Here is a 25,613-nt window from a genome sequence, read left to right as displayed (position 1 = left end):
ACACCTGGAAAAGTTTAATAGGTTTCTAGCATACTTAATACCAAGTATCTGCAACATTTCATAAATACTGCTCATCGAGTAGGCGCGTGAGTACCATTTATGCAAAATAATCTGTTTTAAGTCATGTCAATCAGATTATAAAATTTACCGAGGTAAGGAAGATCTGTCAAAAATTAGGACTGTGGAACAGGAACGTTCGCTCTTGTTGTATGAGTATGCTGACATACACTGATAGTATCTGCATAGTAGTTACTACGTAAGCAATGATGCTAACAGCTATCAAAGGAAGTTCTAAAATATATTTATTTAAAAAAAAAAAAAAAGATCAGTCTATACTAAGAACACGTAGAAGCACTGGCCATTTTCCTAAAATATACATTCAAACCAGAAAAAAGTCAAACCACCCAAATAACAGACAGGCCAAGGTCCTCAGCTAAGAAACAGCATTTTGCCTCCAAGGAGATTCAAGTCAAGACTTTTCTACTGTGACCATGACTTTAGTTACTCAATTTCAGCCTGGTTTTAAAGACTACTTACTGAATTACAGCATCAGCTTTTTGAAAGCAAGGGGAGGGGGGCCGGGGGAGGAGGGGGAAGAAGTCAGAAGCTTTTGAATTTTATCAAGGCATTTAGTTTCTGATTTAATTTTGCCTGCAGGGATGATCCTGTCTCCTAGTGAAGTCAACTGCAAAAAAATCACAAAGCTTTGTGGAATAAAGGGTTAAACAACAGTTTTGTACAACTGAGAGGCACATAAAAGGTTGTATAATTTTTTCCACTCAAGCTTATCCAAACAAAAATAAAGACCTAAAATGCCTATCAGATGAACTGGCAAAGCTTGGCTTTCTCTAGGGTTATGTCTAGAGACTGAGCTCCTGTGGGGTGTCTCAGATATCTAATCAGCAGAGAGTTAACTACAGTTTCTCCCTCAGTGAATGGCATCATTAGGATCTTTCTGCCATTCAACCAATTATTTTCACATCAGTTAATATCTATTCATCAAATTTTGATCAAACTGGCTGACAAGTCCGAGCACTGTTGGGAAGGGGAATGGGACAGAGCCACACAGAGAACATTTCCCTGAGTTTCATTGCCCTGAGAAACCAAACTAAACTCAGTATTCTGCAACTTCATGAAGAAATCAGACAGGTCTGTATCAAAGCACTGTTTGACAGCAGAAATAAGATTTGTTTTTCAGTTCCTCTTCTGCAGCATCTCAGCTACAAGATGAATATATCAGCAACAGAGATCTTCCAACAGAGGGAAGAGAGCAGCCCATTCGCTTGTTAAGACAAAAATGAAGAGCTACAGCCTAGAGAATAGCAATCACATCACCATCATCATCATTATTTTGGACGTGATCATTCGTAGTCTTAGCCACTTCATGGGATACTGTTTATCCCTCTAGTAGTTACTAGAAGCTGAACAAATGCATTTACTTTAAGAAGATCTGCATATTGATGTAAGAGATGGAAGAACATTTCTTCATTGTATTCAGTTTGCTAATAAAAAATGAGAGCTCCCAAACCAAGTTTGCCTTCAGGAAAAGTGGAGGGGTTTTTTGCAAAGCCACAAATGCTTTTTACTGAGACAATTGCAGAACAGCCTGTAAAGCTAAGAGTGCCTGATGACTGTTCTAAAAATTAAAACATGTTTACTGCTCATGTGACAATCTTCTGCATCCTAATTCATTTGCTTTTTCCACGTTTGTATCCAGAATTCTGCAAATGTGCTCTCCAGACACTGAAACTGAACTGTAATCCTCATTAATCTTCATTCTCTCAAGCTTGTTCCTTATGTTGTCTTTTTTTTTTTTTTTAATTACTCTACTTTGTGTGCATAATATTGTAAGAGTGGAAAAGATTATCTGCCCTGAATTTCCCTTTAGCCAGAGTCAACATCTTCTCCTTTGTTCACACAAACTACTGAAAAATGGTGCATCACCATTACATCAAATTTGGAATCATGGCTCCTGAAGTCTACCTTACACAAAGATCAAGCCTACTAAGGCTGTCCTAGAAATCTGCCTTGGATTACCTGGTCTCTAAATCTATCATCCTTGTCCACGAGCAGCCCCTTGTGCCTCCACCCACACGTTCTCTAGTATACAGTCTTCTCCTGAACACCTTTTGCCAAAGGGCATAACAGAGAACAAGGATGACAGGTTTCATGAATTCAAAGGATCACTGAAGACTGAGAAGATCAGTCATCATTATACTAACACTGGAGATGTTCTCTCTTATTTAACTACAAGCATTCTGACAGATAAAACTGAAAGACAATTGACATTTTGAGTGTCAAAATCCAACCTCAGTCCTCCGACAGAAATAATTCAGCGCAACTGAGAAGCAGCATCATCTCCGTGAATTCATTTGACTCTTTGCAATATGGACAAACTAATTCCATGCTCTAGATCAGACTCCTCTCCTGAAGGAAAAAGGTAAAGACAATTTAGGAAATAAACCTTGCAGAAACAATTTAAAAAAAAAGGCAAAGCAAACTATTAGTAACATCCATTGCTTCTAAAGCTAAGTGCTCTTTTGTGAGGTTCCCATCAATCACATGAAAAAGTTGGATTTGTGATTTTAGTCTTCATTTTGAATTTCCGGTGGCATCTGCTTTAAGATTTCTTGCTCAGAAAATGCTTGAGATTTGAACGAGTAAGACAGTGTGAAGCTCACACCTCCTAGCTTCAACCTGGGGCAGTCCATAGCCAGGAAGAAAAGAAAATATGCTGCAAGATTCACATTACAGTGCTTCAACCGACCAGACGATGCCAGTATCCCAACATAAGCAGAGACTCAAAGCAGTTTATGTTCTAGAATGAGTTTAAGACGTTCTTCTGGCATAAATTCAATCCAGAACTGAATTCATTGTTATCTTTCTGCATTTGGTGAGCTCTATTAACAGAATACATCTAGGGTGTTCCTGAAAAGCACAAAGTTTTAAAGCAATACTATCACCTTCTGGGCCATGGTCAGCTAATTAGCCTTACCATCCTCTGAACTACATTTTAAAATAATTGTTGACAGAATTCACTGCTTTTATTTTTAAATCTCAACCTATTGCTAGTAGTGAGGTAGGGAAGGGAGACAGAGCAGGATGCTGGTAGAGCACTGGAAGAATGTAGTTTTAAAGAAGTTTCCCGTACTTCCCTTTCCAAAGGATCCTCTGACATTGAGCAACAGAGCAGACAGCATGCAGCCTCCTAGCCCATGCTGTTAAGACAACAGATGTTAGAAGGACCACTAAGTTAACTTTATTTTTATTATTTCATAAATAAAGACTAGCCATTTTTTAAATCCATACGGGTTGTATTAATTTTCAGGCATGAAAGTTGTAGCAGATTTTCTTGTAGGTGGACTAACCCGCTCATATTCTCCCACTTCCTTCCATTTACTTTTTGAAGGCTTACTGTAGAGAAGTATGAAGTCAATGCCATGAAAACTGAGAATGGTTTAAAATGACTCCTTCCTTAGGGCACAGATTCCAATCTTCTGCCTCTTCATGTTCTAGGCTATTTACAAAAAAACAAACAAAAACAAAAAAAAAAAAACCCAAACCAAACCAAAACAAAAAAACATCAAAACCAAAACACACACACACAACACCATGAACAAACAAACATGTTGCTATCCTCAAGAAATCTTTTAGAAGTTCCTTCACAATTCCAGTGATTAAAGCAAAAATCTGCTTCATGGAGACCTGAAAAACTAAGAGGAGAAAAAGTGAACCTAGCTCCTTGTTCTATTGCAAAATAAAGTCAGATAATTTTGCTCTGTGACAGGCTCACTGTGCTTATCAGTTTGCACAGCTTCTTGCCAACCTTCTCTGACAGGGAGAAAGAAAGAGGAGCGGTGGCAGGAGGAGTGAGACAAAGCTATCCAGAATGGTCACCAGAACCTTTCCTAACTTTATAAAGCCTCCTTTAAGAAAACCTTCTATTTATGAGGTAAACACAGTAGAAGGTATCTGAAGGGGGAGGACCTCACCCCTTTGATGCTGTTTAAAGGAAAAGCATTCTGCAAGGATTACTTCTGTTCTGTGGAAGGGATCCATGGGTGATCAGTCGACCTTACAGATGCTTCTTAAAATCCTTCCTCATTAATTCAAGGGTAACGTAGAAATAGTTGGTCACATCTTTTAAGAGGGATATATGAAAACGAAGTTGCCTGTAGGTCAGCAAGTCTCTTCAGTGTCTGTTCATATCTGGGTTGCTTTCTCTCTCATATATCTAATAAATGGTTACACAAAAGAAAGTAAGAAGGCTGTACCGCCACAGAGGGTCCAATTATTTTACCAGAAATGGTATAATCTAGACATGTCTCCCTTGTCCTGCTTCTCCTCCATATGCTAAATAGTTAGAACAACAGCTTACCAAAAACCTTTATGCTAAAGAGATGCTTATAACTAAGAGCTGTATGTGATTTATGTATCACTGCACCTCAGAAGTATGTAATATTCAAAGTGTTACAGTGTTACATAAAACACAAATATAACATTAGTAATTTCTCAGACTTCCAAACCACTAAATGCAACTGCAAACTGCATAAAAAATAATCCTTCAGCTCACAATACTGCAACATTATTCCATTTACATTTAAGAACACACCAGTGGAACAGTTAACGTTATACACTTAGTTAAGGAGTAGCATAACAAATCCCCTATGTATAAATAAACACAGGCTAAACCAGGTAGCTATGTAACTTTAAACTTCCAGTGTAACAAATCAAATCAACAAGCCAGTGTTGACACCCTTCAAGCCTAAGAAAACAGAAAATTAAAAATTAATTTTTACATAACATCTTTTTAAAGTTTTATAAGACTGCTCTACTAACCAAGCAAATTCTGTGCCTAACCTATTAAGCAAAGACTAGTGTATTTAAAAAATAACAAAATATTGTTGAATAGACGTAAATCCCCCTCTCCACCTCCAGTTAGCATAATCTGGATTCAAAATTGTTGCATGAGAAATTCCAACAAATAGAGTTTGATGTTTTGTTTAGAACCTCCAATAGAGCCCAGGTGTAGCTGATCCTCTAAACCACAGAAAATTAAATTCCTATTCACTTTAATCAATCCCTCCCCCAATTTTATACCAAGAAGGGACACTGACTTTACAAGAGCTTTCACCTATATCGCTGCTTCACAAATAAACTTTCAAGGAGCAGTTCCTCAGGCAGTCATTTTATGCTCTTATGGAGAATCAAAGGTCATCTTCAGCTAACACAAAACCTTTTATTTGATGCAAAATCCACCACCTTAAACAGCCTCATTTGTTTCTCCAATTACACAAGACAGCTTGTCGTCAGCACAATTCTGTTGAACAAGTTCCGTTGACCTATGAAAATGCCTGCAGAGTGGTATCAAAGTGTTCAGAAAACACAAGAGCATGTCGCTTGGTTTTAAAAATGCTTCCAGGAGCTCACCACCAAATAAAGCTCATTAGTTTAGCTAACCAGCTGTGAAACTAGATGAAACAGCACTCAGTATTTCAAAGACAGCAAATATCCCCAGCCTGCATCCTTTCGTAATACATAAATTTATGAGCAGACCAATCCAACCCCTTCTCTGCAGCTCCAAACGCAGCTGAACTTTAAGTGCACTAAACTTTATCTGTTGACTTGAGGACAACTTCAGCATGAAAGGCGGTGTTTTGATGAAGCTTAGAACACATTCAAGAATGCTCTTATAATCATTAAACTAGGCTAGACCAAGATCTACAAGACCAACTGATAGAGCTGGAAAAGAGCGAACTTCTGGGGCACAGCCCTTCTTCAGATCTAGGGTAAAGGATACTAAGTATCCTGTGTCTTCAAACAGTAGACAAAACATTAAGAAAAAAAAGCCACCAAAACCCAACAAACTTTCTGAGGGCAGCCTGAATGACCTACATTACCAAATATCACAGAACAACACTGTCAGCACATAACAGCATCTGACAGAGCCAAGAGCTCATCTCTTGTGTAGTACTGAACTGTCAAGTACCACTTCCAAAAAACCTGTGGTATCAAGTCTCCACAATCCCATTTGATGCATTTCAACCAAGACACAATACTAAAGCTAAAGAACAAGAGACTGGGACAAAAATCAGTGAATGCATAAACAAAGGAAGACTATAAGCCTTGTCCTGTCACCAAGACATAGATAACAAACTATAGTAAACTTAATATGGTAGTAGAGATGCGTAAGTACCCCGAAATGAAAGCATAGTAATAATTTTTAAATTCCAGAAAGAGCTGTGAAGCTGCCATTTTAATAGTTTAAATATCTTCAAGGAATGACTTCAGTCTCCTCAATTCTGCCTTGGAATAGAATGACAGACTTCCTTTTCCCCCTCAAGTTTTAAAGGATGCAGGTCACTAAACAAAGCCTGATCACTGTCCTTCAAATTTCTACTTAAAGCCCTTCTTTAAGAAGTTCTGTATAAAAAAATCTCTAATTCAGTTACTGATGTTTCCAGACCCTCAACAATCACGACTACCTCTAACATCTTACTGTATCATTTGGCTCCGCCACCTTTCTCTACCACAAGGCCTCGAGTTTCAGTAACACCTTTTACTCCTCATCTGGGAGGATGCATAGGTGACCAGGGAACAGGCAGCAGCAATTTCAATACTAATCAATAACATGTTACTGAGACTAAAAGCCTTGTCGCCTGGACATAGAACCATTTTGCTGGAGCTGTTTGTAAAGTGTCTGCAGGAGAAACAGAAAAACAACCACAACCAGGTGTGCTTACACCCTGGTCCAGCCAGCCTTTATAGCTTTAATTAAAAAGCAGGTAAATCTCCATCACAACATAAAGTCTATTAATCCTGGAAATATAGTTTCAATATTTCTCTTACACTAAGCTTTTCACAGAAAAAGTTATCACACACTGCTGTGGAAAAAAAATAAACCTATAAAAAAAAAAAATCAGAAATAATCTGAATGAAGACTAACTAGAAACTTTACAGATCTTTTAAAAGGGATAATTAGTGAATGAAGATATGATCTGGAAAACATCTTTATGCCATAGTTAAACAGTTTCTTGAAAATTTCTTAATTAGTTTCATATCCAACTAAAGTGTAAGTCCAACCCACCAATGGAAACAAAGGTATTTAACACCCCACTTCTGTTATTCTGACCACTTGCTAGAATAAAGTCCTGAGGAAAAAAGCACTTATTACAAGAACAGACTTTGTTGTTGTTGCTTAAGTTTGAACCCTCCTTATGAAAACATGATGAACATCCACTTCATGCCTGCCAAAATAACTTCTACAGTTTTTCATATTCAAATTATTGATTCCCAGGGAAAAGGCCTGCAGGCAACATCACAGCTATCTTACGCTGTTGAGATATTTTCTTAAATATGTTCTTTACCTCCTGAAAATAAAAAAAGGGAAGGGGGGGTTGAAAGAAGTCATAGGTACATCTACAATTTTTCTCTCTAATTCCTTTTTCCAGTCTTCTGCTGAGCAAAAAAACCTTGCAGGAATAAAAAGTTATTAGCCAATTACACAAGCAGAGCAGTGGACCTATACATTAAGAGCTGTCAAGGATGTAAAAATAAACTAAAGGAAAGCTCATATAAACCTTTCTTTATGTTCATTTTAGGCGTAACTTCTAACAAAGTAGTTGACAGAAGTTTCAGCCACGCACTCTTTTTCCTCTCCGTTCACTGTAGCTTATGATGCTCTACCTCAAACAAGCTTATGTGTATTTTGGGAGAAGATCCTAAGCCACTCCCAACCCAGGTCTCACAGAACAAAAAACATACTGTAACAACTAGCATTTGGTATAAACCAGCTACACAAGATCCAGCTTGATTTTCAGAATCTTTCTTTCAGTAACACTGTCATCCCCACCCTTCCTTTACAGTTGCTGTTATGAAAACCTTGGGTACTAACACTCTCTGACACCACAGCAACCATCTCCAATGTAATCATCCCATAAAGTTTCAGGTCTCATCCAATTCCACTAGTATTAACTTCTTGACACGATGGAGGGATGGAAAAAACCCTCCTTTCCAATAACTTTGTGTTTTAGCAGCAGGGAGAAACAAAAAACCCCAAAAAAACTAAAAAAAAAAAAAAAAAAAAAAAGTAACATCTTGAAAACCTTACGAAGGCTCAGTCATTTTGGTTGCTTCCACAGCAGGAATGTAACTGGTTAAGAAACCAATGTGGCGTGTGGGTTTAACAGAAATTCACAGAGAAACCTGTTAAGTGTATTATTCATCTAAGTTGAAAGAACTGCAAGAGTTGAAGGGGTTACAGAAATTCACAGAAACTGTACTTTCTGTGGAGTACTCTTACAAAAAACAGAGTTTATGTATCATGGGCATAATCAGGATATTGCTCACAGGACAGAGTAAAGAACATGTTTATACACCACAATTACTCATTTCTTCAGTTTTCAAAGTTTCATGTTTTCCTTCAGTAATTCCACACCAAAACAAGATACTTTCAGTGACTGCCACTGAACACTCTGTGTTGTAAAGAAGCAAGAGAATCTCTCATTCACGATATTTACATCATCTACCTGGACTTGTGCAAAGCATTTGACACTGTCCCACACAACATCCTTGTCTCGAAGTTGGAGGGACATGGATTTGATGGATGGACCACTCGGTAGATAAGGAATTGGGTGGGTGGTCACACTCAGAGAGCTGCGGTCAACAGCCTGATGTCCAAGTGGAGAACAGTGACGAGTGGCGTTCCTCAGGGGTCGGTGTTGGGACTGGTGAGGTTTAATATCTTTGTTGGTGACATGGACAGTGGGACCGAGGGCACCCTCAGCAAGTTTGCCAGTGACACCAAACTGTGTGTTCGACACGCTGGAGGGAAGGGATGGCATGCAGAGGGACCTGAACAGGCTGGAGAGGTGGGCCCATGCAAACCTCATGAAGTTCAACAAGGTCAAGTGCAAGGTCCTGCGCATGGGTTGGTGCAAGCCCAAGCACAAATATAGGCGGCACGATGGGTGGATTGGGAGCAGCCCTGTGGAGAAGGACTTGGGGGTATTAGTGGATGGGAAGCTGATTATGAGGCCAGGAATGTGCGCTTGAAGCCCAGAAAGCCAACCGTATCCTGGGCTGCATCAAAAGAAGTGTGGTCAGCTGGTTGAGGGATGGGATTTTCCCTCTCCAGTGCCATGGGACCCCCCACCTGCAGTACTGTGTTCAGCTCTGGGGCCCCCAACATAAGAAGGACATGGACCTGCTTGAGTGGGTCCAGAGGAGGGTCGTGAAGATGATCAGGGGGCTGGAGCACCTAACTTATGAGGACAAGCTGAGAGAATTGTGGTTGTTCAGCTTGAAGAAGAGAAGGCTTTGGGGAGACTTTATAGCAGCCTTCCAGTACTTAAAGGGGGCTACAGGAAAGATGGGGAGAGACTCTATCAGAGAGTGCAGTGACAGGACGAGGGGGAATGGATTGAAACTGAAAGAGAGTAGATGCACATTACCTGTAAGGAAGAAACCACTGTGAGGGTGGTGAGACACTGGAACTGTATGCCCAGAGAAGCTGTGGCTGCCCCCTCCCTGGAAGGGTTCAAGGCCAGGTTGGATGGGGCTGGGAGCCCCCTGGTCTGGTGGAAGGTGTCCTTGCCCATGGCGGGGGGTTTGGAACCACCCTGGAAATCTCTAAGGTCCCTTCCAAACCAAACCGTTCTATGTTTCTATGATGTCCTAATTATAGCTCACTGTCCTCCATTTGCAAGGCTGGCTCTCATCTAGAGTTGTGGGGTTTTTTTTCTCCTGTAAGAGAAGATAGATGAATTCTCCAGTCCTCTTAGCAGATACCCACCCCCCACCTTACTTATACAAAAACTTTTATAATCTAAAAAACCCTTACACTACAAACAAAGAAAACCCCTGTAAGTTCCTAACCCCTTGACAAATACCCTTTAAAAGTTCTTCTAAAATTTGCAATCAGTGTCCCATGGTAATGGAGCAGGGGCACACTTCTTAAAGCAAGTACAGTTGGTCTTACAATGTAAAAGCAATTCTCTCCAGCTGATGCTCAACTACAGCACTGGAAATTAATTTGCTGTTTACACACAGTAAGTACAAAACAGACAACATTCTGCTACTATGAGGATGTCTCATTCCAGCAGGGTTTGATTTACTGAGCTTGAACAGGGACACTCAGCCAGGTCTTTGCAAAGGTACCCACTGAAATGAGTAAACCAGCTCCACCTCTCTACTGCAAGCCAGTGGCAGCCTCCACTTGGGAGAAGTGCAAGAGCATTCATTACACAGCTACTCACCAAAGCCACGAATTAGTTTCTCCTGTGGAAACATGAGAAATGTCACATTTCTGTAACCCTGACAGACTCCAGATAAAATTATACTTTAGATCTAGATCAAGTATATCGCTTGGATGACCCTTATCAATGTCCCTTCAGCTTTTTCTGCATTACCGTTGCCAGCAAGAACATACGTGTGGGTGTACAGTATGGAATGAACATTCTTCACTTCACTTACAAACTGCCTCAGCTGAATTTGAACTGTGAGTTCCTAGACACCCATTTTGTTTCAACAGAATGAAAGAGAATATTTAATGCACAGAACCCACAAATAGCCATTTTCAGTTTGCATTCCTTTGACTCCAAAACAGGTAAACATCTTCTCATAACAAATAAGCATCCTGTTCTAAGCAAAACATTACCACAAGTTGGTTTTTTTTTTGCCAGCATGTAGTATATAGTTCTAAGGCCTGCTGCAATTCCTCTGATATTACTACTGACCAAAATCCGTAAAATTAAATAGATTCTGTCCCAGGTGGTTTCTTTCCTCCCCTCCAAAAAAGCACCCAAATTATTTTCAGGGTGTTCTTCTATGTTGTCTAAAAACTTGTCTTTTTTCCTTCTCTTTTTTTTTTTTTTTTTTTTTTTTTAAAGAAGAATGTCAATTCTCATTATGTTTAATATAAAGCAGACGATCCGCCTTCCCTGCACCCCTAACTATGTGAGATATAAATTACACACCTCTCAAACTGACGACTGACAAACTTCTTCCTGGAAAACCTGCCGGAGTGTCAACAGGTGCCTGTATGACACTGAAGCTCAGGTTTCCCATCCATCATCCTCAGTGAGAGAATATACACAACATTGGTATTTCTAAAACAAACCTTCCCAACTAGGAATAAAATTAAGTAGTACACTACCTAAAAGAACAGAGAAAATGTGCAGATGCCTTAATTCGAAGCCGGACTGCGTAACTAGAATCAGGATATTTCAAGTTATCCAGAGTGGAGCAGAACTGATTCTCACCCACACGTTTATCTGTCACTTGCAAAAAGAAGTTGAACAATTTTCCCTTGGAAGAATATCTATATCCCTCCAAATTGCAAAATTCCTATTTAAAAGACATCATTTATAATATTAATTTTTAAGGAAGCAGATAAGAATTTCCAATTTGTCCTAAAATGCCACTGAATTAGAACAAAGAAGAACAAATCTTACATGCTATATATTCAAGTACTACAATTTGTATATGATGCACCCTTGCCTACTGGAGTTCTTCTACCACTTCAAGATGACTGCATAGGAGTAAGCAAGAACAATCCTCACCCTCAAAACCTTGGGAGCCAGAACTACAGACAAGATGACAGAGGAATGTGCTGAACTGCTGCTTTTTTGTTTGTTTGTTTTAAACTCTCAGGATATTAAACCAACTTGTTAACATTTAGAGGAACACTAGGCATAGGACCCGAAGGACCTTTCATGTCATCAGCTTTTACTCCTTAGTATGTCCTCATGCAATCATGTCATAGTCCCATTAAGTGATAAATACATCCAATTTCACCTTCTTTGAGCATCCAAACACAAGGCCATATAGTGACAAGACAAAGGGCAATGGTTTTAAACTGAAAGAGGGTGGATTTAGATTAGATATAAGGAATAAATTCTTTACTATGAGGGTGGAGAGACACTGGAACTGTATGCCCAGAGAAGCTGTGGGTGCCCCCTCCCTGGAAGGGTTCAAGGCCAGGTTGGACGGGGCTGGGAGCCCCCTGGGCTGGGGGAAGGTGTCCCTGCCCATGGCAGGGGGGTTGGAACTAGGTGATCTTTAAGGTCCCTTCTAACCCAAACCATTCTATGATTAGGGGTGCCACATCATTCCCAAAACTCCTGATTTATGTCCTAATTTTTTTTTTTAATCCTACTCTCAATACTCTGTAAAGAAACTTCTTTCCTTCTACCCCATTGTATCCCTACTACCCCGCCACTGTATCCCTATATAAACTCCCAGAAAAAGTAATGATCTGCAGCCAGGGCAAGTTTCTTAACTATAAACCATTTTACAGATTGTCATGACAAACAGGGGAGGTTGCTGACAGCTGGAAGCAAGCAAATGGAACTCCTGTCTTCAAGGGCAAGGAGGGGGTCTGGAAACTATGGGCAGGTTAGCCTTACCTCCATTCCTGACAACAGGGGTGCAAATAACCCTGTAAACCATTTCTAAACATATGAGGTCAAGACAGTTATCAGAAGCAGTCAGCATGGATTTATGAAGGGGAAATCATGCCTGACCATCCTGATAAGACTTCTGTGATGGAAGTACTAGCTTCATGGATGAGGGATATTGGTTGTTTGCTTCATCGAGGCTTTCAGCACTGTCTCCCATGACAACATCCTAACAGACAAACTGATGAAGTATGGACCAAATAAATGGATGGTGAAATGACCTAGAAACTGTCTGGACTGTCAGGCTCAAAGGATTGTGATCAGCAACTTAAAGTCCAGGTGAAGGCCAACCACTACAAATAAAAGATAAGTTAGAACACCAATTTCAAGAAGAAAAAGAAGAAATTCTAAGTTATCTAACTTTTAGTGTGTTCTTTAATATGTTTCATCATCTCAACAATACTACATAGGTCAATGTTAACCTTTTTCATACCAAACCATGCTGTTGCTATTGACTTGTGTGGACATTAGCTATAAAATATGGATGGGAGTGCAGAGAAGAAACTTCTCATATCTTCTGACCCATAAGGGGCATGCAGACAGCTATTTTAACTTAATAGCACTAGCATTTCAGTTCCGTGCTCCTTCATTCATAAGAGTACCTAATAATCTAAGTGCAAATTAAAAAATTACAACCAAAGCCATTATAAATACATGAAAATTAAGTTCAATGTTTGATAAAAATCAGAATTCTTAATAAAATCTGCAGAGATTCCTAGGAAAAAAACAATTCCCAATTTTCAAAGGGATGAAAGTATTAATTTAGCGAAAAAGACAGTTCAGGTTTCCTACTGTAATCCCTTAAGCATCCTATCACACATTCTGACATAAGAGGAACTGTTTACAGTCTTTGTGCAGCTTATATTTAGTTCTTATTTAAAACTGACATGACAAATCAAAAAGCCACTCTTTGTACTTTTTTACTTTTGACTATAAAGTTGGTTACTTCCCCACTCTCTTTTAAGCAAGGACATTAACAGTTCTCTGCTCATGTTATTGAGTTTGTTCTCAGCTGCATGAATAATCGCTGCATAATTTATTACCCCCTGTAATACATGTGAACATTTATTTTAAGAATTCTGCATATCCTCAATTCTGTCAGTTCTTGCTACTGCAACTTCATCTGTCAATTCCTCAACTGATTTTTAATTCTCCATCTTTTGACATCATAAGAACGTATTCATGCCACTGTGGGTTTCTTTAATTTTAGTCTGAAAAAGTATGTTGCATTTCAAGTTGCTATATTTAAGTTCATCACATAGGCAAGTGTTGATTTAGGATAAGAAAGATATAATTACACAGCACAGCATTAAACACCCCACCTCATATCCAGTGGGTAAGAAAAAAAAGCAGCAGCAGGTTGTTTTGAGGCAGTGTGCTTCTGTGGAAAGTGCCAGGAGATTAATTTGGTTTAATTAAATGGGTAAATAGCAGGCTGTATGTGAGAAGCAAGGCCATACACACTAATGAAAGACTGAATGAGGACATGTTTTTCATTCGGAAAGTACAACCTCTTTAGGTTGAACTAAAATTGTGCAACAACTTTTTTTTTTTTTTTTGGTCCTAAATGAGCACTTGGAACTTAAATCAGCTCAAAAACCATTTAGTATTTCAAGATAACAATGACTGTGTGTGGATAGTGCCTACCTAAATTGCACACTATACATGAAAAAGGTGCACACAAAACCATCAGACAGACTTCAAATATACTGCATATCTGGAAATAATCTACACAAAGGATGCTCATTTCCTATTAATTTTTCAGTACCTTATGCTATTTTACTTGACTCACCAGATGTTCTCTGAAAGAGAAAGTCATCAAGAACAAACATCTGTACTTAAGATTCCATCCTGAGAGAATGTTTTGTTCCATTTTTAACCGAAAACCCAGTACATGCTCATTTATTATATTTGTCTTCATTCTCCTCTACCTATCTGGTATAGTTCCTGGATATAGCTTTTTGCTTCCTTACTGTTGATTCTGGTAATGAATACTTATTTGCACTACAGGATCAAGAACAAAGGACTGAGTCTAAGGAAAAATTTACCTACGTCACACAGATGATATACCTGTTTAAGAGAGCAACAAAATCCAGGAGGGATTGTTTTTAATCCCAACAGCGCCAAGAGACAAAGTTTAACTGCATTTACCAAAGGGAACTAGTCTTTCATTTCTCCAGGCATACTGTGAATACACTCGTGTTCCAAGATAACTTCACATATAGACAGGAGTACTGTGCTCTCCATCCAGCTTTGAAATTATAATATTTTAGCAAGTTACCCTCCAAGTCCCTGCTGGTTCACATTCCAAAAATTCTCTGTGCTCGTATCGGCCTCAATTACAAGGTCTTAAAAAAACAAGTTACCCATAGACTTCAAAGCAATAACATATTATACAGATTAATGTAGGATAGCTCTCCTGAGTAATAATTTAACTAATAATCTAATCAATTAATGCATTCAACAGTGCACAAACACTCCTTCTTTACAAGAAGGTTTTGCTATGAAATGAAAGTGAAAAGGAAGCATCCTGGATGACCTTGGTATAGCACTGACTGTACTAGTTTACAAGTAATACAACCTCAAAGAAGACACTACAATAAACACCATTTTAAGTAGCTTCCTCCCTACGGCAAAGTCTTCAAACACTACAAAATCCCCCTCCCCCCTCTCCCCATATCGTGATGCAAATTTAGGGTACTAAGACCAGGTGACAGAAGTGAGAGCATTTCTAGTGACATCTATTGTCCATTGCTAAAAGTGGCACCCAGGAAAAAAAAAAGTTATTCAGAACTTGAAATCATAATACCATTATTTACTGCAAATATGAGTTCTGATGATTAAAACTTCCCATCTGAATGCAGAACCTCATGTTTATTCAAATGCATTCTATCTTTTATCCTGGTTATTTGTCCAATTTGTCAATTTTCTTTTGGATTTTAATCCCATCATCCAATGTGCTTATAACTTTTTTTGTACTGGTGTAACTGGCAGATTAAATAGGCACATAAAGTCAGTCACCATGGTCATTAGTGGAAATACTGGAATACCACAGGGCAAGTGAGACCTCTGTGGGACTCCATTTGACACATCCTTATCTTCTGAAAATAAATTTTAAGCTTTTTTTTAAAACAGGTTTCCTTAGCTCTTTTATCAGTGAATATTGTCAAACCCCTGATACAGGCAAGCCAGGGTGTACAGTTTTTCTACCCTCTATAAAGGTCTCTTGGCATACCATGGAAAAAGGTTACCATCTCAAAATCCTGGGCAAATTTCTGCCCTCTATCAGTACTTCAATGACTCTGCTAAAAAGTACAATTAGGGGGCACACACAGACATATCCAAATTGAAAAGAATAATCTCATTGTGACTCAGGTTCACAGTACCAGCCAAACTTCTCCAAGACCCAAATGGAAACTCAAAAGAATTATCATCATCCATCCTTGTTTTAGAAGCTGAAGGGGGGGGGGGGAACACAAACAAACAAACAAAAAAACCCACAACAACCCTTATCTTCCTGTCAGCCTGACCTAAACACCTGGCATTTATTTTTCCAGTATTTTCCACAAGCACTTTCCTTCCTGACAACTGCTCCCAACAGTCAAATCATTTTGAAGATGTCTTCCTTAAAAGAAAACTTCTTCCACATTTAGAGTTCTCCTCACTGCCTCAAGCAAAGGTGATTTTTTTTCCAGAACAGCTACTCTAAAGTTCTTGTGGAAAGACAACGTAGCAGCTATCAAGCTTTTAATTGAAATTGCCATTTGATTCAAAGGGGAAAGAGCAACTACCCCAGCAGAAGATTCATATTGACTGAGTAACATTATACTTTAGACACTCGTTTGTAAAAAAATATTTTGTGGACAGCTATGAAGCACATCTCAGTAAGAATAAAATGAAATAATGGATACATAGGCACAATCATCAATGCAGAGCAAGGACAAAAGGCAGCAACCCTGATAATTAGTATCCAATTCCTTGCTCAACCTGGAGTAAAAGCGCACTACAATTATGACTCTAGAATTCACATTACAAATGGTGAATAGATGGACAAAATGCTAGGACGCAGAAGACATCCTCATTCTGAGCTCTACATCACAACTTGAGCCCACAGCACAGGTGAATTTGTAAAGCTTAATACTTGGTTAAAGACCAAACAATAAAGAAAAATGCTATTTTTAAAAATCAGGTCAGTGGGGTTGGGTTTTTTTGGTGGTTTTTGTTGTTGTTGTTTTGGTTGGGTTTTTCTTCATTTTTAAAGGCCACTGACAGGAGACACGGGGTCCAACAGAGCAGCGGGGTATTTCCAGCTCTGGCACAAGTCACCTGTGACCCCAGCGAAGTGAACGTGTCTGTCACCTTTCCCACTACCACCTGGGGAGATTCCTTCCACCCATAAACAATCCATCCACATTTCCTTGCAAACTGTCCCTCTGATTCACCACTAAAACTATTTGTGGCTGCTCCTAATCTGTTATTCTGACAGCTGTATCACACGCTGTGCTGAGTCGTTTCAAGCATTAACTATATCACACGCTTATTTAACAACTGCATATAAATATATCTCTGTTACCTCCTCCCCTTGTCAAAATACCCTACTTAAATGTAAAAAAATCTGTACCTCAACAGGTTTTGTTTTGACCTCAGATCCCCACATGACTAAGTACCATGACAGTGCCAATAAGAACCGATATTCTGATTATATAAACGCATGACTATATTTCAAGCAAGCCCTTAAAAGCTGCTTGCTGTCACATCAAGACGTAAGTGAAAGAAGAGAGCTTACCTGCTGGCAAGAAAAGTCTCGAAATATCTGTAATGATAAAGAAATACATTTAGAAATAGAAGGAAAAATAGCTTCAAAATTGCATTGGCCTAATCATTTTTCTTCAAGGCCGTACTTGTTTAATAAAGCACATTATCTGAAGCAATTTGCTAGCTGCTAGGCATGCCACGTGCAAATGAAAAACATTTCCTTGTCTCACCCTGTTCATTAACAAGATTACATTTTGCCCACCTAACTGAAGGACAAAGATTATACTGCTAGACAATGAGTGCAATTACTACAGCAGAATACAGGTCACTAAGCACAAATTAAGTCTTACATACAGATTTCACCACTATCACCTGCATAATTTCAGAGCTGAAGTGTCAGGGTTAGTCTTTGTATATGAAGAGGGCATTATTGTATGTCTTCTTTATTCCCAAACCTTTAGAGAAAAGGTAGACAAACTTACACGTGGATAAGTATGGAACACAAGAAATAAAAGAAAGGCGACTCATTTTGTCACTGAGGCCCATGAGACATGGTTGCTGAACATTTTTATAGTCAATGCTAAGGCTCTCTTGAGCTGCAGTCAACTTTACAAGAACCACTGTCTCGGAGTCTAAATAGATCATATTAAAAATTATACCCAAAAAAAGATGGATCTAAATACGTATACATTAAATTTTCCTGAGTAGGTACTTATATAAGCTACAATTCATTATATTCCTTCTGCCTGCATTTTATACATCTACTTGTCATTTCAGTACACGACTGTAACTGGGACTTGAGGTGCCAATCAGAGTTCAGAACAGAAACTAGAACCCACAAAGAAAAAAGAAATCAAGAATTACTCAAAAGTCTGCAAGAACAAGGACCGGGGACACACATCAAGGGGTTAACAAAAGCTGAAATAAATACAAGTATGGTGGGACGAGAAAGAGGAACTCGTAAAACAAATGAGTAAAACTGAACTGAACCTAAAAAAAAGGTCTGCACAGTTATTTGGTTAAAAGGAGGCAGCAACGTTGAGCAATAAAATTGTTGTATTTGGTGTAAAATCCATGTTGATACTGAACTTTAACCATTGGTGCAGCAACTGGAACAGATTCAGAGATTATCAGGGCAAATGGTCACTGCTTTAAGCCTGGTTACTTCTAATAGGTAGCAATAAATGTATGCTCTCAGCAACAGTTTCTTAACATCATGCTTGCTTTCATTTACAATACATGTTTGCAGCTGCAAAACATGATAAAACTTGAATACCAAAGAGAATCACACCTGAAATTTAAAGGCAGCCTACTAAAAGTTTCAAAAATTAACTACAGTACTCTGAGGAGATGATGAAATGGCAAGACACAAAGTTGAAACCAACTTAAAACATGAAATCAAAACAGCAATAGGACACCAAAAAAAAAAAAAAAAAAAAAAACCCACAACCAAACAAAACAAAACAAAAACAAAACAAACAAAAAAAACCACTAACACAAGAGAAAATGCTGCATGATTTGTTCTGGTAGAAAATATAAAGTTTAAAAAGATAATAAAGTACATTTAAAACATGCTCATCATGCTGTCTGCTTATGAGAAAAAACATCTTAGGTAATAAGAAATGCCTTAAAATAGGACAAACCCAGACAGGAGGAAGATGCATGAACTGCAGGAAGGAAAAACCTTAAGTTGCCTTCTGCAGCAGCTCCTGCACAGAATCCAGATCAGCGCGTATGGAATGGAGCTTTCTTCCAGTAGAAAAATATGTTGCAGTGACAATTTATTTGGAAAGTTAAATGAAGAGAAATGTTGCATCTTTTTGTCTGTTTACATGGTTAATCATTTCCGTGCACTTTTTTATAGTTGCAAAAAAGTTCCTGCTTGTCACTAGGACATAGAACATGAACAACTGTAGCCACCCAAACCAACTAAAATTGCAGAATAGAAAATACTGTATTTAATTTTAAGTTTTCTACAGTGATAGAAACTAATCTCTAAATTTAATTTATAATTAAAATTTAAGAAGAATGTTGAAAAATTTAAGTTACTACAAAAAATTTACAAAAAATTATAAGCTGCATTAAAATTTTCTTCTATTTCTTGAATTATTGGAAATGTTTTATCACAACATTTATTACTCTTGAAGCAGGCTGTTTGGTTAAGTGTGCCTACACAACAGATTTCAAGACAGTACCGGTAAACGTAACCACCAGAAAAATACATTATCATATACACACAGATAGGCAGCAAACATTAATTTACATTCCAGGAACTTAGCCATGCAATTTCAAACACCTCCAGGGAAAGCTCTGAAGCTAAGATATGCACATATTTTTAACTTAAGAAAGACCTGATCATATTCTAGTGCTTATCCCCAACCCCTGAGCCACCGCTTCCGCTGGGCTCTCTCCTCGCACAGGCACCAGCATTCCCGTAGATCCTGTTGCTGCACTGGGACCTACCCAAACGGGGCAACTACAAGATGAAGATTGTTGCTATATTTAAGTCAAACACTGTAATGATTTCTTACTTCCATGTTCCACTGAAAATTAGTTCCATGAGTGTATTAACTGAAGAGATGCTATACCTCTGGGACGAGTATACTGAACAGTTTCCTGGAAGTACATGTTCTTCTAATACAATTTAGTGTAAGAGACTGTTTTCTATGATTAATTGACACACACTTAATTTTTAAAAAGTAGTATAAAAGAAATTGAAGCCTGAAGGTCATATCAGTCTACTCAAAATTGCATAAATGTACTTAGCAAGTTACTTTTTTTTGTATTTTTCAAAGATTTCCATTAAGCACAATGTTCTCTATAGGCTAATACATCTTAGTTTTGGCAAACACCAGCCACCACAGAAGTATCAACTCATAATAGCATGTGAAGCAAACACTGTCACAATTCCAAAGATAAAAGAAACAATTCCATTTCTTTGTGTGTGTGTTTGTGCACTCAGACACCACAACAGGCAGTGAAAGGTTCATTACCTTCATGGATTTGTTAGCTGAAGAGTCACATCAGCAGCTCTGATGGTATACCTTGCCCTTGGGTTTACCCTGCCCCCCCAGCTTGCTCTCATCTTCTCTGGCTTGAAACTTCTTAGCTTTATTCTCCAAATATGGTTTTTCATTTAATATCTAACACTGGAAAAAGACTAATGGATTCTGGCAACATTTTAAAAACTTCATTCACTGAGAAGTAAACTGAAACTATTCATTTGGGTAGCTATGCATTTCAGATCACGTTTACACACTTGCTTTGTTTGCCATGCAAAACTTTTCCCTCTTTGAAGCACATTATAGCATTCAGATAATTATATAGGAGAGTGACATTCAGTGCTGACATTTTAAGACAAAGAACAAAAGTTAGGTTCCTACTCTGTTTTGTGACTATAAGGTGAGACAAGAGCATTTGGGGGAGCTGTCCTGTTGGTAAAGATTCCCTCACACGCTGGAGGTCTGGTCTGACTTTTCTCATTTCCTGAATGCATGCGAATGCTGCCACACAAACCACATTTACAGCTCTACAACACGAACCAACCTTACATCTCCTGTCTGCTCCAAAGTAGTTCTTCAAAGTGGAATTAACAATTAATCATACTTCTTCATGCGCTTCTACTCCTATTGATACTTCCAAGGGATCAGTCATGTTCTGTATTTATATTCTTACATGTCTTACTGTGCTACTAGGTAGGGAGCAAACTGTCAGTTTGAACAGACAGAAAGAAAAATGATTTTAGGACCGTGTTCTTTACAAACTTCTACATACCCGGTAAAGGTTAATCAGTTCTCAAGGAAAACTGGTTTTGTCTCAAATAGATATTGGGAGGATGGAACAGATGGCCTCAAGAGGCCCTTTCCAACCAAAGTTTCTGTAATACCATACACAGATGACAACAGCAGAACAGGAAAGAAGATATAACAGCAAAGGTGCTACAAAATAATAAAGTTCCTCAGCCAACAAAAACTTGCCAAGGAAACAAATTATCTATATGAATTCACTGAGGAACAAAAAAGATACTGCATTTTAAAGAAAGAATACTAGTTTTATTTCTATACCCATTGAGATGGTTTGGGGCAGTATAGTCCTCAAATAGGCTTTGTGGATCCCATCACAAATTGCTTTTTCTATGATTTATGGATGCCTCGAGTACCGGACATCTCTAACACTATATTTGTTTTTGTGAAACTATGCATTTTGCATTGCAGAGTTTCCTCAAATGTCTTCTTGGAAATGGAGCCGCAACTTTAAATCTTCTTTCCAAGAGTAACATCTAATCATCGAAAACAGAAATATTTTGTGAGCTTCATGTTCCTACCTCAAGGTAAAATGAGAATATGGCTCCATGGACAACTACAGAAGCTCAGACTCTCACCCCATCTGCAGCACTGATCTCTTTCCAGAGCGGTGGTAAGCAGCAGACCACAAGAAATTTAATCTTGTTCTCCTGTAGCAGTAACTGACTGACTCTAACCTAACAGTATTCCCTTGAAAGGAATTCAGATATTCAGTTCATGAACTGATCTCTCATTCTAGCAAAGAGTAAAGGCTCGCAGCATACAAGCAACCACAGACCACAGTCTCCAGGAAGCCGAGTAGCACATGTCATTCAAGAACAATCCTTCCAACTGAAGTAGGAATATCACAGACTCAACATAAGACACAATTTTCCAATGTATTTCCCAGTACCAAAATAATTTAGGAATACATGCGCATATTCAGCATTTAGCCTTTGCGTGACTGATGCTGAAGAATGTTGTCTTAGCCTGGAAGTCGCCCTTCCTATTATTCTCTGGCAGGCTAAAAAGGCAGCTGGATGTTCCACTAATGTTTAATGAAGTTGAGATCTCATCGCCTATGTCAAAATATTTTTCTGTTCTGAAAGAGCAAATAAGTAAGCAGAAAACACAAGACACCTTTCAAAAAGACAGCTTTGTAAAATTATGTTTGTTGAGAAAGTCAAGGATTTATCCATGATCATCTGATCTATCGAGCAAAGACCTTAGAGATATGATGAATTCATTCTGACAGCACACCCGCTAAGGAAAAGCTGTTAAAACATTTTGCAATATGATTAAAACATTGCATAAACCACCAATTAGATTGTTCCATGGATCTATTTTTTTCCTTCATCATTAAAAGAGCATCCCTTGTTTCTAACCTAAATCTAACCTACTTCTAATTTAACAATCTGCAGAACTGAATGTTAATAGCCCTTTATTATATCATTTCCCATTAAGGCAATTTTAGGGCAATTTTAAAGAACAACTCAATAAAATCTTTTCTTATACTAGCTATGTAGAATGAGAGGCAGAAATGGCTCACTACAAAGGCCCATTTTTCTAACCATTTGATGATCCTTACAAGTCTTTAAATGCTCAAACTACTTTTGCTTTTAGTAGCTTCCCTGATTTGCAAACCCCAATACCTGACACGGTATTCATACACCAATCGTAACAGCATTAAAAATATCATTTGCTTGCTTAGATGGAGTTTTTTCCCCTGTTGACATATTTATTGCATTTGCCTTAGGCACAGCAGCAGCTGAATATCGAATATTAACTGCAAATTTTTATCTGTTACCACGGGAAGAGATAGAGTGGGACAATTATAGAACAGGTACCTCCATTCACAAAACTTCCCAGCATTTTTCTCGTGCTTTGGCCAGATCAGAAGAAATTCACTGTATAAAACCACATATCTTTTGTTTACAAGCCTACTTCATAGGAGATCCATATTGCACTGTACTCCGTTATTATCTCTGTTTAAATCTTTGCTTCAAATTCCTTCCAGTACTTAAAGGAGGCCTACAAGAAAGGTGGAGAGGGATCAGAAAGCGTAGTGATAGGACAAGGGGTAGCAGTTTTAAACTGAAAGAGAGCAGATTTAGATTAGATATGAGGAAGAAATTCTTCACTGTGAAGGTGGCGAGACACTGGCCCAGGGTGCCCAGAGCAGCTGTGGCTGCCCCCTCCCTGGAAGGGTTCAGGGCCAGGTTGGACGGGGCTGGGAGCCCCCTGGGCTGGGGGAAGGGGGCCCTGCCCAGGGCAGGGGGGGTGGAACTAGATGATCTTTAAGGTCCCTTCCAACCCAAACCAGTCTGCGATTCTGTAACTGCAAATATCAGCAGCAATTATTTAATGCTTTCATTTGTATTTGTTGAAAAAGTTAACTAGCAAGTAGTCAAGAGCCACTATGAAACCCTCCTTGGGACAGATGCACAGCCTATGCTGTACTTTTGAGAACTTCTGTTTAACCAGTTATTAGTTCTAAAGGAAGCTGCTGCTTCTGAAACACAAAAGCAACACAAAATTAACGCAACTTAAAATTAGAGGACCAAATGAAGTACTGCAGAGAACACTAAGAATTTTTCAGACTGTATGTTTGGTTGACAAAACAGGTACTAGGCACATTTACAGTTTGAGTTCCACCATATCTGACATACCTCAAATAGCTTTAAACACACATTAGCATACTGTTATTACAACAGTACAAGTGTCAGCTAACTTGTCCCTCAGGAATGTTCAATTCAGATTTGCTTCCATAACTGATAACAAATGGAGAAATCAGTAGCTAATTGACTGGTGCTTTCTTCTCACTGTCCCCAGTCTTCTGTTTATATATGCCTTCTGCTTCCCACCCACTGTGAACAAAGAAAGCAAGTCACATTTAGTCTCCTTAGTTCATAGGATCTACAAAAAAAAAACCAAACAAACAAACACCTTTCAACAGTTTCCAATCACAGTTTCCCCTCTCCCACTGAGGGAAACTCTTCCTAAATCACTCTGCTTATGGTTCTTCAAGACTAGGTTTTGAAACTGAAAAAAATCCAAATCTTGATTAAGATGCTGAGAGTAATCCACATGCATTTTCCTTCTCAGCTGAACTCTGCTCTGAACTATAAGGGCAGGCACCTGGAAACTTTAAATTCATTTACAGCACATCATTTAGCATGTCCAATGTGGCAGGGGCACCCTCCCCACCCCACAACAACACTAGAAACTTCTCAACCATTGGAAAAGTCAAAACTAGAAGCTGCAGTTTGGGGGTCAAGCTGCCTAGACCTACTGCTGACCAGGGCATAAACGGAGCCCGGTCTCTTCTGAGCAGCGGGGAGGTGGCTGAGGACTCTCCCCTTGGGTTGGGATGCTGCCCAAGGTAACTCCTCAAGGTTGAGAGCCCTCATCTTTTAGGTGAGTGATTGCACACTTTGAGTCATTCCAAGCTTAGGATCTTAAATTGGCTATGTAGTAATTAATTCCATGTGGGATGTTGAACCCATGGTTTATTAATGTCTGTCAGAGTGCTGGGCAATTGTGATTAGAACAGGCTTAATTTCTGGTTTATCACCTGCTAAACGATTTTGGTTAAAATAAATTTCCTTTGAGTTTGTCATCTGCCTAATTTCATTTTGTAAGCCTCTACAACATTTAAATTGGTGTAGTTGGCAGGATGTCAATAGAGGAATTACTACAGAGGCACAGCTGTAGCCCTTCTCCCCCAGGTGAAAAATGGGTAAGTGGTTCAACCCATCAGTGGTCATAGAATAGAAAAATGCTGCAGAAATAGTCAAGATGGCTAAGGTAAAGGAACTATGTGTGCCATCCTAGCTGCCTGTTTGATTCAAGCACAAGAACAAAATAATTATTGATAGATTAGCAAAGGATAATTAAAAAAAAACCCAAACAAACAAAAAAAACACCAAAAAAAAACAAAAAAAAAAAAAACAAAAAAAAACCACCACAATTGGAAATAGATTGTTTAAAGGGAGAACTGAAATGAGAAAGAGAACACATGCATCTATTAGAACAAAAAATTGAGGTCATGCTAGCACAAGCAAAAAAGCCTCCCAGTATTATCCAAATTCGGAGATTGATTGCGGGTGCAGACCCTGATGAAAATAATTCAGAAGTAGAAGAGTTAGAGAAAAAGAACATGCGACCTCTTATTAAAACAGAGAAGCACATGGGCCTGCAGGGCAGGAACCCCTGAATCACTGTCTGTAGCACCCCTGGGCAGGATCCAAGCTCAGTGAATTACAAGCTAAATTTGCATGCATGCCAGGTAACAGAAACCAAATATCTGTGGGCATTTTCTCTGCTGAGGAAGATTGGATGTTTTTGAGCAGGTGATTTGGGGGCCCAGGAGTGTTTCTGAGTGACAGGTCAGCAGGTGACCGGTTGATAACATCTCCCATAGCTTACTGCACCAGTGGGGTGTGAACCCCAAGGAGAGGGGGGGGAACCTATTACTATTAAGATAAAGAGAGTGCCAGAGCTGGCAAAAGGAGCACGAAAGGCTGCTTGTGTTCAGGCAACGTACGAAAGAGATCAGTAAGGGATACTGATGGCTGCACCGGTGGACTCCAGCCACCTTAGACCTTTTATTAGGGGA

General features: G+C 38.8%; 1 protein-coding gene across 3 annotated transcripts in view; it reads right to left on the bottom strand.

Annotated features, from left to right (window-relative positions):
* PTK2 (protein tyrosine kinase 2) overlaps nt 1-25,613 on the bottom strand; it is a 222,910-nt gene that overhangs the window by 161,631 nt on the left and 35,666 nt on the right. Inside the window, exon 3 of one of the 3 annotated variants that reach the window (XM_042786022.1) lies at nt 17,245-17,271. The exons of 1 other annotated variant lie outside the window; for it this stretch is intronic. The gene's annotated coding sequence lies outside the window, so the exon portion shown is untranslated. Of the gene's footprint in view, nt 1-9,403; nt 9,416-17,244; nt 17,272-25,613 lie in introns of those variants that run through there. One more of the 3 variants, XM_042786004.1, reaches the window with a different exon arrangement.

Source organism: Tyto alba, unplaced genomic scaffold (genome assembly GCF_018691265.1).
Source record: "Tyto alba isolate M040663 unplaced genomic scaffold, T.alba_DEE_v4.0 Super-Scaffold_9, whole genome shotgun sequence".
Taxonomy (NCBI): domain Eukaryota; kingdom Metazoa; phylum Chordata; class Aves; order Strigiformes; family Tytonidae; genus Tyto; species Tyto alba.
Note: the sequence above shows the minus strand (reverse complement) of the source record. Positions and strands in the feature narration are given on the sequence as shown.